The following is a 13384-nucleotide window of genomic DNA, read 5'->3' as shown; positions in this document are numbered from 1 at the left end:
CCAAAGAGATATTCTTTATAAAAGTTAAGAGTTAACCACACCTACCTAAAACACCTCGTTCTAACACGCCCCCACATGTCTACCTCACTATGTGGAGATATTAGCATAATGTGCACAAAGAAAGGCGGCGTGGTTTCAGGAACAGCAGTAGTGTTGAAGCAGCATGTCAGGGAGACGCTGTGTGTTTCAGTGCGAAAGCAAAAGCACTTTATTTGGCCTTCTTCCGGAAGTAGATGCAATTAGGAATCATTGGTTAAGATTTATTTACAACAGAACAGCACAACCCAGATGTTCGAATTTGTGCAACGCATTTTATGGACAGAGTACAAGAGTACAAGGCTGGCTGTGCACAAAGGCTATTTCTAAAAATAAAAAAAAAGGGTCATGACAATCTGGCACTAGCGACTGTACGACTGTACGTATGTTTTGTTACTTTGAAAGCTGAGGCTGGCGATTATGGTAAGGGGCGTTACATTTCCGACGAGTGCTTGCGGTGTTCGGCCAATCACAATGCACTGGGTCAGCTGGCCAATCAGAGCAGACTGCGCTTGTCGAAAGGAGGGGCTTTGTAGAAAACGAAGCGTTTGAGAGAGGCGGGGCATAGAGGACCTACAATAATGTAACACCAAATACACAAAATAATGATCTTAAAAAAAGCATCATATGACCCCTTTAAATGGTTTAAAAAGTCATTTATTTATATTTTTTTCAGTAATTTATCAAAATATTTAAAAAGGTTTGCTGCATGGTTAAAATACGCTACATGTATAAAAAAAATCCATTTTTTTTAGAGAAAAAAAAGAGAAAAAACATAAGTCGCGTATAAGAATTTGTCGCATTTTATCGTTTCATTCAGAAATAGGCCTAATGCCGATGTGAAATGTTTATAAACATTATAATAAACGCTGTAAACATAGCTAGGCTATTTTAGTTCCCCTCACTCCACAACAAATCCTTTCAATTAACAGTATTTATAAAAGAACAAGAATTAAAAATATAAGAAGCTATAGTTATATAAACGACAAGCCAAAACGAATTCATTTAGGCTCCGCTCACAGAAGCGCATAAAGAACTGTTTTTTCAATAAGTTTTGTATAGTATTTTCTTTACTCTTTACTTCAAAAACTACGTCTAAAAAGGGTAATATTCTATGTGTTTGAGGTCTGAGATGCGGGATTTTTAGGTCAGCGTTGCTGTCTAATCAGCCAATATTGTCTTCAATAGCCTGCGTAGGACTTCATCTTTTATAACATGGGATTTTGACTAAATATATTCAATCTTCATTTTTATAAAATGTTGCAACAAGATGTTAAAAAATGTTGTTGTTGTTTTGTGAAAAATTAGGTTTTGGACATACAAGGTAATAAAAAAATATATTTTTAAAAACCTTAAAGTAACTGTAAATGAGCATGTAAAGCAAATATCTCTAAAAGAAATTCCGTGTGGAGCAAACACCTGTTGCATGTTCCTGCTGATATCATAACGCGCTTTCCTTTGGTCGCAGATACGCTTACCAGTTCTTCGGCAGTACGAGTCCCATCATGATTATGTACTTCACTCGCGTTCCAATATCCACGTAAAACTAAATGTTGTGCATAACATCACGGCGTTACTGTGATAAAGCTTAACGGCACAGATTTGACTACATATTTAATCTGAGCAGTGTGTTTTTTCCATATGTTTGACAATGTATTTTATTATGATAATGAACGGGCTGCATTGTCAAGGTAGCAATGCTTAACTGTGTGAGCACATGCGGCGCCGGCGCAATCACTTGAGTTTTTTCCTTCTAACAGTGGAAGCAACTACTCCTTTTAGTCCTAAAGATAATCGGAATTGTAAAAGGTTTGCCTTTATTTGTGTACGTTCACAATAAAAACAAATCTAAAGAAAAATAGGAGGCCGCTTTCTGCCGTCTTGGTTTCCTTTCGCGCAGCACAAAAATGAACCGAAACAATGCATACTAGGCTACTTGTTGCAGTTTTTCTTTCATTTTCTTAATTTATTATTTAAATCCAAATATATTTATCTTATAGGCCTATTTATTAGTTATAATATATAGATTTAATTATATCGCATGGAATTGATCTTACTGATATAGATATCGTACCTCAAAGTGATGATGTTACTGACCATTTCCTTGTATCGTGCATGCTGCGTATTACTGATATTAACTATATGGCTCCGTGTTATCGTCCGGGCAGAACTATTGTTCCAGGCACCAAAGACAGATTCACAAATAACCTGCCTGATTTATCTCAATTGCTCTGTGTACCAATAAGTACACATGAACTAGATGAAATAACTAGCAACATGGGCACTATCTTCTCTAATACATTAGAAGCTGTTGCCCCCATCAAATTGAAAAAGGTTAGAGAAAAACGTACTGCGCCATGGTACAACAGTAATACCCATTCTCTCAAGAAAAAAACTCGTAGTCTTGAGCGCAAATGGAGAAAAACTAACTTGGAAGTTTTTAGAATTGCGTGGAAAAACAGTATGTCCAGCTATAGACAGGCTCTAAAAGCTGCCAGGGCCGAGCATATCCACAAACTCATAGAAAATAACCAAAACAATCCTAGGTTTTTATTTAGCACAGTGGCTAGATTAACAAATAACCAGACGCCACCCGATCTAAATATTCCCGCACAGTTTAATAGTAATGACTTTATGAATTTCTTCACTGATAAAATAGATAACATCAGAAATACAATAACAAATGTAGATTCTACAGCGTATAATACTTTAGCTTCATTCATCGCACCAAAAGATAAACTGCAGTGCTTTACAGCTATAGGACAGGAAGAGCTAAATAAACTTATTACTGCATCTAAACCAACAACATGCCTGTTAGATCCTGTACCCACTAAATTACTGAAAGAGTTGTTACCTGTAGCAGAAGAACCGCTTCTCAATATTATTAACTCGTCGTTGTCTTTAGGTCACGTCCCAAAAACATTCAAGCTGGCGGTTATTAAGCCTCTTATTAAGAAACCACAACTAGATCCTAGTGAACTGGCTAATTACAGACCCATCTCAAATCTTCCTTTTATGTCTAAAATTTTAGAAAAAGTTGTGTCTGCTCAATTGTGCTCCTTCCTGCAAAAAAATTATCTCTATGAAGAATTTCAGTCAGGTTTCAGGCCCCGCCATAGCACAGAAACTGCACTTGTTAAAATTACTAATGACTTGCTTCTTGCGTCAGACCAAGGCTGTGTCTCATTGCTAGTTTTACTTGATCTTAGTGCTGCATTCGATACTATAGATCATGACATACTGATAGATCGATTACAAAACTATACAGGTATTCAAGGGCAGGCTTTAAGATGGTTTAGATCCTACCTGTCCGATCGCTACCACCTTGTTCATTTAAATGGGGAGTCATCTCAATTATCACCAGTAAAATATGGAGTGCCACAAGGATCTGTCCTAGGTCCTCTGCTATTTTCGATATACATGTTGCCACTTGGTAATATTATTAGGAAATACGGGATTAGTTTCCACTGTTATGCCGATGATACTCAACTATATATCTCAACAAGACCAGATGAAACTTCTAAATTATCTAAGCTAACGGAGTGTGTTAAAAATGTAAAAGAATGGATGACCAATAATTTTCTCCTATTAAATTCGGATAAGACAGAGATATTACTTATTGGACCAAAAGACAGTACGCCGAATCTCGTGGATTACAATTTGCAACTAGACGGATGCACGGTTACTTCCTCTACAGTCAAAAATCTGGGTGTTATATTAGATAGCAACTTGTCTTTTGAAAATCATATTTCCCATGTTACAAAAACGGCATTCTTCCATCTTAGAAACATTGCCAAGTTACGAAACATGATACCTGTTTCTGATGCAGAAAAGCTAGTTCATGCATTCATGACCTCTAGACTGGACTATTGTAATGCACTTCTAGGTGGTTGTCCTGCATCTTCAATAAACAAGCTACAGGTAGTCCAAAATGCAGCGGCTAGAGTCCTTACCAGGTCAAGAAAATATGATCATATTACCCCAATTTTACAGTCTCTGCACTGGCTACCTGTTAAGTTCCGTATCAGTTACAAAATATTATTACTTGCCTATAAGGCCCTTAATGGGTTAGCTCCTGCGTACCTAACTAGTCTTCTACCACGCTACAATCCATCACGCTCTCTAAGGTCGCAAAATTCTGGACTTTTGGTAGTACCTAGGATATCAAAGTCCACTAAAGGAGGTAGAGCTTTTTCGCATTTGGCTCCCAAACTCTGGAATAGCCTTCCTGATACCGTTCGGGGTTCAGACACACTCTCTCTGTTTAAATCTAGATTAAAGACACATCTCTTTGGCCAAGCATTCAAATAATGCATCTCATAATCTTTTACTGCAGTCATAATCTTTTACTGCAGTTATATCTAATCAAATGCACATTATTATTCGTTAGTTTGGGTTAAACAAATCATTTTTGCTTGGTTGGAACAGCAGCTACGCTAATTATGTTTGTATTTGTTTCTCTGTTTTTTGCCACGGGATTAACATCCCGTGGTAACTAGGATTTACACAAGCTTCAGTCTGGATCCAGAACACCTGAGAAGAGATGATGCAACTCCTCAGAGGACCTCAGATGATGCCAACCCTGAAACAACATCCAGAACTACCACATTTTGCTATAAGTTTGATTGCATCATATAATAATTGCTGTTAATATTGTTCATCGTCTGTTTTATTACGTCTTATATTGATTTTTCCGTTCTGCTGGTTCGTCTGGTCAGAGGAGAACTGGCTCCCCGACTGAGCCTGGTTTCTCCCAAGGTTTTTTCTCCATTCTGTCACCGATGGAGTTTTGGTTCCTTGCCGCTGTCGCCTCTGGCTTGCTTAGTTGGGGACACTTCATTTCCGGCGATATCGTTGACATAATTGCAAAGATATTATTTAAACTGAGCTGGATGTTGACATCACTGAATTCAATGATGAACTGTCTTTAACTGAAAAATGAGTGTTTACTATTGTCACTTTGCATTATTGACACTATTTTCCTAATTAATGCTGTTCAGTTGCTTTGACACAATCTGTATTGTTAAAAGCGCTATATAAATAAAGGTGACTTGACTTGACTTGAAATATTACACTGAATACTCATTATATTTTGCTTTACCTGTTAGTCTTAATTATTTCATGTATGTTTAAATGAATCTGCTATGAAACATGTTATGACAGCCACTGTGTAATTGGATATATTTTAACAAATAGAAATTGTATAATTTAAGTTAATCTAAAAACTACATTATGTGCAATTTACATGCTTGCACACAATTTTTTTTTTTTAAAGTTAAGTGTTGATTATTATATTTAAAAATAAATAGCCTAATTAAATTTAAGTCTGGGTTAAGTTGTTAATTGTAACCTTATAATGTAAAGGACTCCCTATAGTTTAAAGCATAAAGGTAGATTTTTTTCGCTAAGAAACTTAATTATAACTGAATGTATTTAAAGAAAGAGCAACTTGTTCGGTAAACCACTATTTTAAAAAAAAATGAAATCATATCGAACCGTGATGTATATGTTTGGATCATTTCAATCTCATCTTACTAAGTCATATCACTGGAGATATAGAGCGACGACTGATATTTAGATCATTTTATATAAGCTATATATATATAATCACTGATTATGCATCACAAGCAGCAGAATTTCATTATATGAATATCAGCATCTGCAGCAAATTCATATTTTTGCTCAGTTTGAGTCTCTGAATAAAATTGAGCTGTTTTTTCCTCCGTATTCTCACTGTATCAGAGCCATAAAAGCCTGATGCATCAAATGATACTCAACAAAAAACACTTTGTGTCTTTATTATACAATATTAGAACGATATTGTGTCTAAAGGTTCAATAAACTGATTTTTTTCTGACTATGATTTCATGTGTCAGGCCTTACAGGGTTAATCTCAGTCTGGAAATGAACTGATAACTGTATGTGTAGTTAACACTTAATATGAAATGAGCTGGGTGTTTAAATGTGATGTCTTGGTTTGATTGTGAGCTGTTGTTGTTGTGTGTGATCAGGGTTCCTCTGGCGGTGGAGATGTGGCACAGAGAGCCGAGCTCTGGAGATGTTCTGCTGGGTTCTGTCAGCATTCATCTGTCTCGCCTCCTTGACCCATCAGGTCATCAGCACTGGACACAGCTGTTCGGAGAGGATTCCCATCATGAAAGCAGACGGGTTCGTGCAGATTTGCAAATCTGAATCCATGAAGGCTAACCTGATGTGGTCAGCAACTGTATTTAGTTGTTGGATCATATTCTGTTCAATCCCAGCAGATCATTGTACCTGTAGCACACAGAACTCACCTCTAGATGGCGACCTTAAAACACACAGTCCTGTTATGCAATCTTATTATTCAACAGTATCATGTACAAACAACAAGGCACTGACTATGTAAACCATGGACCACAAATGCAAATCTGAATCCATGAAGGCTAACCTGATGTGGTCAGCAACTGTATTTAGTTGTTGGATCATATTCTGTTCAATCCCAGCAGATCATTGTACCTGTAGCACACAGAACTCACCTCTAGATGGCGACCTTAAAACACACAGTCCTGTTATGCAATCTTATTATTCAACAGTATCATGTACAAACAACAAGGCACTGACAATGTAAACCATGGACCACAAAACCAGTCATAAGCTGAATAAATAAGCTTTGCATTGATGTATGGTTTGTTAGGATCGGACAATATTTGGAAATCTGGAATCTGAGGGTGCAAAAAAATCTAAATATTGAGAAAATCATCTTTAAAGTTGTCCAAATGAAGTTCTTAGCAATGCATATTACTAATCAAACATTAAGTTTTGATATATTTACGGTAGGACATTTACAAAATATCTTCATGGAACATGATCTTTACTTAATATCCTAATGATTTTTGGCATAAAAGAGAAATGTATAATTGTGACCCATACAATGTATTGTTGGCTATTGCTACAAATATCCCCCAGCGACTCAACACTGCTTTTGTGCTGCAGGGACACATTTATGTTTGCATTATAACAGTAGGATCAGGCGCATAAAGAAATAAATAGAATAGAGAATAGATCAAATACAAATAAATTAATAGAAAAAGAAAATTAAAGGGCTAGTGCTTTTTTGTAAGTCATATTGTTCTATTATGGCAAAAAGGATTATCGCATTGTTATTTTATTATTTTCAGGGCTTTTGTATAAGAATGAAACTCATTGTGAAATGCACAAAACCTAGGTTTCACTTTCTAATGCTTGCATTTATGTATATTTGATTTCCAAAGAACAAGGATGTTATTAACCAAGCAATGTTTGAGGAAGGTGAGGAAACTTTGGGAAAAATCAGTCACGAATATCATAAGGCGTCTACATGCATACAATGGAAAAATAAATGATCAGTAGTTTCAGTATTAACACAAACACAATGCTGAAATGTCTGTAAAAAGTGAAACTATGGATTTATCTTAAAGGGACAGTTCACCCAAAAAAATAAACATTCTTTTGTGGCACAAAAGAAGATATTTTGTAGAATGTTGGGAACTAAACAACATTAAAGCCCATTTACTTTCATTGTATGCACTAAAAACACTGAGACATTTCTCAAAATATCTTCTTATGTGTTCATAGAAGAAAGTCAAACAGGTAAATGGTTGCAGAATGATGATTTCTGGGTTAAGGGTGTGTATTTATGTCACCACATCAAGCACATTTTTATGATACATGACAACAATTGGTTTTTATGGAAGATAGTCATAATTGTGAGATATAAACTCTGAATTTTGAGGGGAAAAGTCATAATTGCGAGATATAAACTCTGAATTTTGAGGGAAAAAGTCATAATTGCGAGATATAAACTCTGAATTTTGAGACAAAGTCACGGTTACCTTTTTTATTTTTTTATTCTGTGGCAGACACAAAAAAAACGAATTGTAAGATAAAAAGATTACAATCATAGTTACCTTTATTATGCTTTTGTCCCATGGCAGAAATGGTGTGAGTTTAACGGTTGAACTGAATGTGTCTCTGTAGGTCTGAGAAGTTGGCTGAACTCTGTTATGTGAGCGCTCTTGAAGATCTGGGGTTTGTGAAAGCTCAAGACGTCCTCGTCTCTGAATCGTCACAGGTGCTTCACCTTTGATTCCTCACCGACTCTCGTTCTGTATCTGAATGTTAATGTGGCTTGGACAGCAGAGTTATGGGTAGGGATGCACCGAAATGAAAATTCTTGGCCGAAGCCGAATACCGAACACTTTTTTTTTTTTTACTGTTTTGGGTTGTTTTTCAAAGAAAAAATCAATTACAAAACAACAATTTAAAAATATTTAACGCTCAACATTTTTTAACATTCTAGCAGACATTACGCCAACAAAGCACAATTTAACTTAAAATTAATAAGTTAGTAAAATAATATTTTTTTGGCGATCAGACCCCCTTCTTGAATCAGGCATGTATTTTTACTGTACAAATAAAAGCAGCCTTGCTGAGCAGAAGAGACTTCTTTTAAAACATTACAAAATATTACAGATCCCAATTTGAACGCTATGTGTGTATGTTATAATAAATGTATTAAGAGAGCTGTTGTAATGATTATTATCATTATTATTGTCTTTTTATTTTATTTTACAGAACAACAGTAAAATGACAACAATACTAACATTTATGAATGTTGGAGTTCTAGCTTTTTCTCAAAGCTTCTTTTTGTCGACGACAGCAGATTTATAAATGAGTCTCATTATGAATACGTCGCACGTATCGCATTGTAACATGCCTTGTAAAAATTCATAATAATGTGACTGAGCAACTGACGAGTAACATTGTATCAGCGAAGATTTTCCTCACGCTTTGTACTTTGAATGCTGGTTGACAAGCAGATAGCACCGACTCAGAATACATGCAATGCTTATTGGTGCAATGGTAATGTTTGTTGATCAGGGTCCCAATGAGGCAGAGACGGTCATGCGACCTCGAGAGACCCTGGAGTACAAGGCAGCGCTGGAGCTGGAGATGCAGGAGGATCTGTTCGACAATCAGGTGCGGCTCGGTTCTCGGATCACATGTGTCATGGAAAACAGAATTGAGTTTTTCACTGTCGTGGAGCTATGAAGAAACTCTAATGTGCACAATGCAAAGCATCTCCTCGCCCCAAAAACAGCATAAGATAAACAAAGCATTACAGTGTTGACATCAGAACCATGAGCTCATACACTGTAAAAATCACACTACGGTAAAAACCAGTTACTTGATTAACAGCAAGTCCCTTTAATCAATATGGTGGAAAACTGTAATCGATGTAACGGGACATTTCATTTTACGGTAAAGTACTGTTTAAATATTCTGTTTTAGAACAAGTCATCTTATAATGTAGTGTCAGTAACGTGTAAACATGCATTTGTCCCAGTTTATCCAGGCTCAATCCTCCCCGTCTCTCTTCTTCTTTTCTGGACGCTCTCTGCTCGTTTGTGAACACCAAACATCGTGTGTCAGGTTTCTCTGGCGTCTGCTTTCTGTCAGAGGGAGAAGCGGCGGATGGAGAGCGCTTGTAAGGTTTTAGTTGGACTGGACGCTGTCTTAACACCGGGAGCGGCTTGAGCTGATGGATGTGCTGTTAAACACACACTGGATCTGTAAAGAACAGCACTGTATATATACCACAGCTGTCAGCGCTTCTCTGCTTCTTAGACAGCATTCACAGACTCGTCACATTTGATGAATTTACCCTGTAAAAGATAATGTGTTGTATTGCATACACTACCAGTCATACGTTTTTGAACAGTAAGATTTTAAAAGAAGTCTCTTCTGCTCACCAAGCCTGCATTTATTTGATTCAGAAATACAGCAAAAGCAGTAATATTGTGAAATGTTTTTACTATTTAAAATAGCTGCTTTCTATTTGAATATATTTTAAAATATAATTTATAAAAAAATATTTATATATAATTTATAATTATAATAAAATATGATTTATTTTTTATAATTTTAGTTGGGGGGGGAGGGGGATTAATTATAGAAATGAATACTTTTATTTAGCAAGGATGCTTTAAATTGATTAAAAGGCGTTGATGATAAAGGCATTTCTAATGTTACAAAAGAATTCTGTTTCAGATCAATGCTGTTCTTCTGAACTTTCTGTTCATCAAAGAAACCTGACAAAAGTCTACTTGGCTGTTTTCAACAATAATAATAATAATAAATGTTTCTTGAGCAGCAGATCAGCATATTACACTGATTTCTGAAGATCATGTGACACTGAAGACTGGAGGAATGATGCTGAAAATACAGCTGCGCATCACAGAAATACATTACAGTTTAACACATATTCACATAGACAACAGCTGTTTTAAATTAAAAAAATATTTCACAATTTGTACTGTATTTTTTAACAAATAAACGCAGCCTTGCTGAGCAGAAGAGCCTTCTTTAAAAAACGTTAAAATGTTACAGATCAAAAACTTTTGACTGGTAGTGTGTATAAATTTCTAAGACCTGAACATGTTCAATCTTTGCTGTTTCACACTCGATCTCCTCACGTCTTCTGTCTCTAATTGAGAGTTTAGAGTGTTTTATCCAGTCAAAGCTCTTTTAGTGTAATTGTACAAACGTCCAGCTTCAGCGCAAGCTTCTCGTGTCAAATGTTGATTGATTTTGATCAAGTAAAGGTCAGAATAAGTGCAGTAATATCTCCAGATGAACACTTACTGGACTGAAGCAGCTCAGCTTTACTTGATTCTCCATCAATCATGTTTTAGAGTCTCAAATCTGATCCTCAGGATCTTTTGAGGAGCGTTTGTTTCCAGAAGCTTTACTTTCACTGTTCCTCAGCGGAGGAATGATCTTCTCAAGCCTCCAGAACATCTCACATCTTCTGAGGAGCCTTTATTTCTTCAGCTCTCGATCACTGCATTATATGTTTGGAGCATCTCATCTCACTGAGACCCTCTCGATCACTGCATTATATGTTTGGAGCATTTCACTCTCATCTCACTGAGACAGATTACTGGAGATATAGAGCGATGGCTGATATTTAGATCAGTATCTGCTGTACTGTTATAAAGATCTCACTGATTATACATCACAAACATCAGAATTTCATCATACAAATATACCTACGTCTGCAACAAATTCATAATTTTGCTCAGTTTGAGTCTCTGAGTAAAATTGAGCCATTGTGTCCTTTATATTCTCTTTATATCAGACTATATGTGACCCTGGAGCACAAAACCAGTCATAAGGGTCATCTGAGAGCTGAATAAATAATCTTTCCATTGATGCATGGTTTGTTAGGATCAGACATCTTTAAAGTTGTTCAAATGAAGTTCTTAGCAATGCATATTACTAATCAAAAATCAAGTTTTGATATAGTTACGGTAGGAGATTTAAAAAATATCTTCATGGAACATGATCTTTACTTAATATCCTAATGATTTTTGGCATAAAAGAGAAATGTATAATTGTGACCCCCAGCGACTTAACACTGCTTTTGTGCTGCAGGGACACAAATGAGCCATAAAAGGATCAAATGTGATACAAAACAAAAAATCACATGCAATTTGTATTTTATTTTGTTGAAAGATTTAATACATTTGTTCCATTTGAAGTGAAATGGATTTTTCAGACCATTTCGTTTGTCAGGCTTTACAGTGATAATTTCCCATTTGTCTCTTGTTCCATCATCATGTTGACTATGAAAGATACAAGAGGCTGAGAACAAATGCAAGCAGCTGGAGAAGGAGTTCGAGCTGTACCGGGATCAGCAGAACGTCCGGCCCGAGGTCCGTCTGCAGTCAGAGATCAACCTGCTGACCCTGGAGAAGGTCAGAGACGCTAAACACTACACAGAGCAGAGGCGTGTTATATCCAGTCTGTTTTGAGAATCATCTGTGTTTTTATCATCAAGGTGGAACTGGAGCGTAAACTGGAGTCTGCTACTAAATCTAAACTGCATTACAAGCAGCAGTGGGGACGAGCCCTGAAGGAGCTAGCCAGGTTTAAACGGGTAAGACTAACCGGTTAACTCATCTAATCCGATCACATGATTACTAGAGTGTGTTTTACTCTCGTCACAGCTGTGAATGATGAGTGAAAGCTTTCAGACAGTGTAGTTTTAACCTGAAAAATTTAATAAATTGGATCAGTCTCATAAAAACGTGTCCCCAAGTCTTACACCCCAAAATATATTTTGCATAAAGAAAATTAAACCTGTTTTAAGGACGATCTGAATTTTTTTTTTTTGCATTGTGGTGTTTTCAGTATTTAATATTGGTACTGAAATACTTGAAAATGGTAAAAAAAAAATATATATATGTAACAAATATATTAAAAAAAATTTTATAAAAAAAATAATAAAATAAAAATTTATTTATATATTAATATATTGATGCATATATTTATTCCGGATTCTCATGACAGCAATGCATCTGGATGTTTAACTTTGGAATTGGTTTGTGATTCTTATTTATACTAAAATACTGTGTGTGTGTATGTATGTGTATATAAATATATGATAGATAGATAGATAGATAGATAGATAGATAGATAGATAGATAGATAGATAGATAGATAGATAGATAGATAGATAGATAGATAGATGATTTAATTTTGAATTTGTAATTCTCAAATTCTCAAATAATATTACAAACATAAAAATATTTAAAATTCTAAAATAAGTTTAAATGTATATATTAAAGGTGACATATCATGAAAATCTGACTCCTCCAGGTTGTAAGTGCTATAATCAGGTCCCCGGTGCATCTACCAACCAAAGAAACGTGAAAAAGATGAACCCAGTCACTCTGTTTTGAGAAGCCTTTTTCTGCAAGCGTCTGAGAAAACCAGCGCGTCTGATTTCTCTCCCTCTGTGACGAGGCAAAGGGATCTCATTATAATATTACCACCCCTTAATCTGTAAGTTTACACCCACGACACCCTTATTGTGTTTTCACAAGCGACAACGGTGTACCAGCTCTAACGCCATGATGAAAGTGTGAGCGAAGCATGCTAACTGTTCTGTGTTTGGCTGCACAGACGAGCACAGAACACTGTTTAGAGTCCCAGCCTCAGAGACGACAGAGCAGTGCATTTATTGATGTATTTACTGTATATTGCTGCTCCCACACAGATCCCAAATAAACATGTGCTTTATTTCTCAGCTGTTTACCTTCACCGACATAACCCACTGTTTTTGTAACTCGTGTGTGTTTTTAACGTAAGCTTGTGTGTGAATGAGAGCTTAGTTTGCTGTGACAGCCGCTTTCTGTGCGTGTGCTTCAGATGTGTGTGCTCAGAAAACCCTATATCAGAAGCTTAAACTCATATAGTTTAAAACGCATGATTCCTGCCACATGATAATCAGAACCAAAACAGATGTTTTTAGCAGGTCCGA

General features: G+C 36.1%; 2 long non-coding RNA genes across 3 annotated transcripts in view; both read left to right on the top strand.

Moving 5' to 3' along the window:
* Nucleotides 1-6153: 6153 nt before the first annotated feature.
* Nucleotides 6154-9002, top strand: LOC107574327 (uncharacterized). Its single transcript, XR_001607657.1, has 3 exons — nt 6154-6204; nt 8035-8128; nt 8938-9002. It is a non-coding gene; the product is annotated as an uncharacterized lncRNA (long non-coding RNA).
* Nucleotides 9003-11697: 2695 nt separating this feature from the next.
* LOC107574326 (uncharacterized) overlaps nt 11698-13384 on the top strand; it is a 10987-nt gene continuing 9300 nt past the window's right edge. Inside the window, exons 1-3 of one of the 2 annotated variants that reach the window (XR_001607655.1) lie at nt 11698-11816; nt 11900-11998; nt 12838-12840. This is a non-coding gene — a long non-coding RNA (uncharacterized lncRNA). The remainder of the gene's footprint in view (nt 11817-11899; nt 11999-12837; nt 12841-13384) is intronic. The other variant, XR_001607656.1, reaches the window with a different exon arrangement.

The sequence above is a fragment of the Sinocyclocheilus grahami genome, unplaced genomic scaffold (assembly GCF_001515645.1).
Source record: "Sinocyclocheilus grahami isolate Dianchi unplaced genomic scaffold, SAMN03320097.WGS_v1.1 scaffold2186.1, whole genome shotgun sequence".
In the NCBI taxonomy this organism is placed as follows: Eukaryota; Metazoa; Chordata; class Actinopteri; order Cypriniformes; family Cyprinidae; genus Sinocyclocheilus; species Sinocyclocheilus grahami.
The sequence above is the reverse complement of the archived record's forward strand: the minus strand, read 5'-3'. Positions and strand labels throughout refer to the sequence as shown.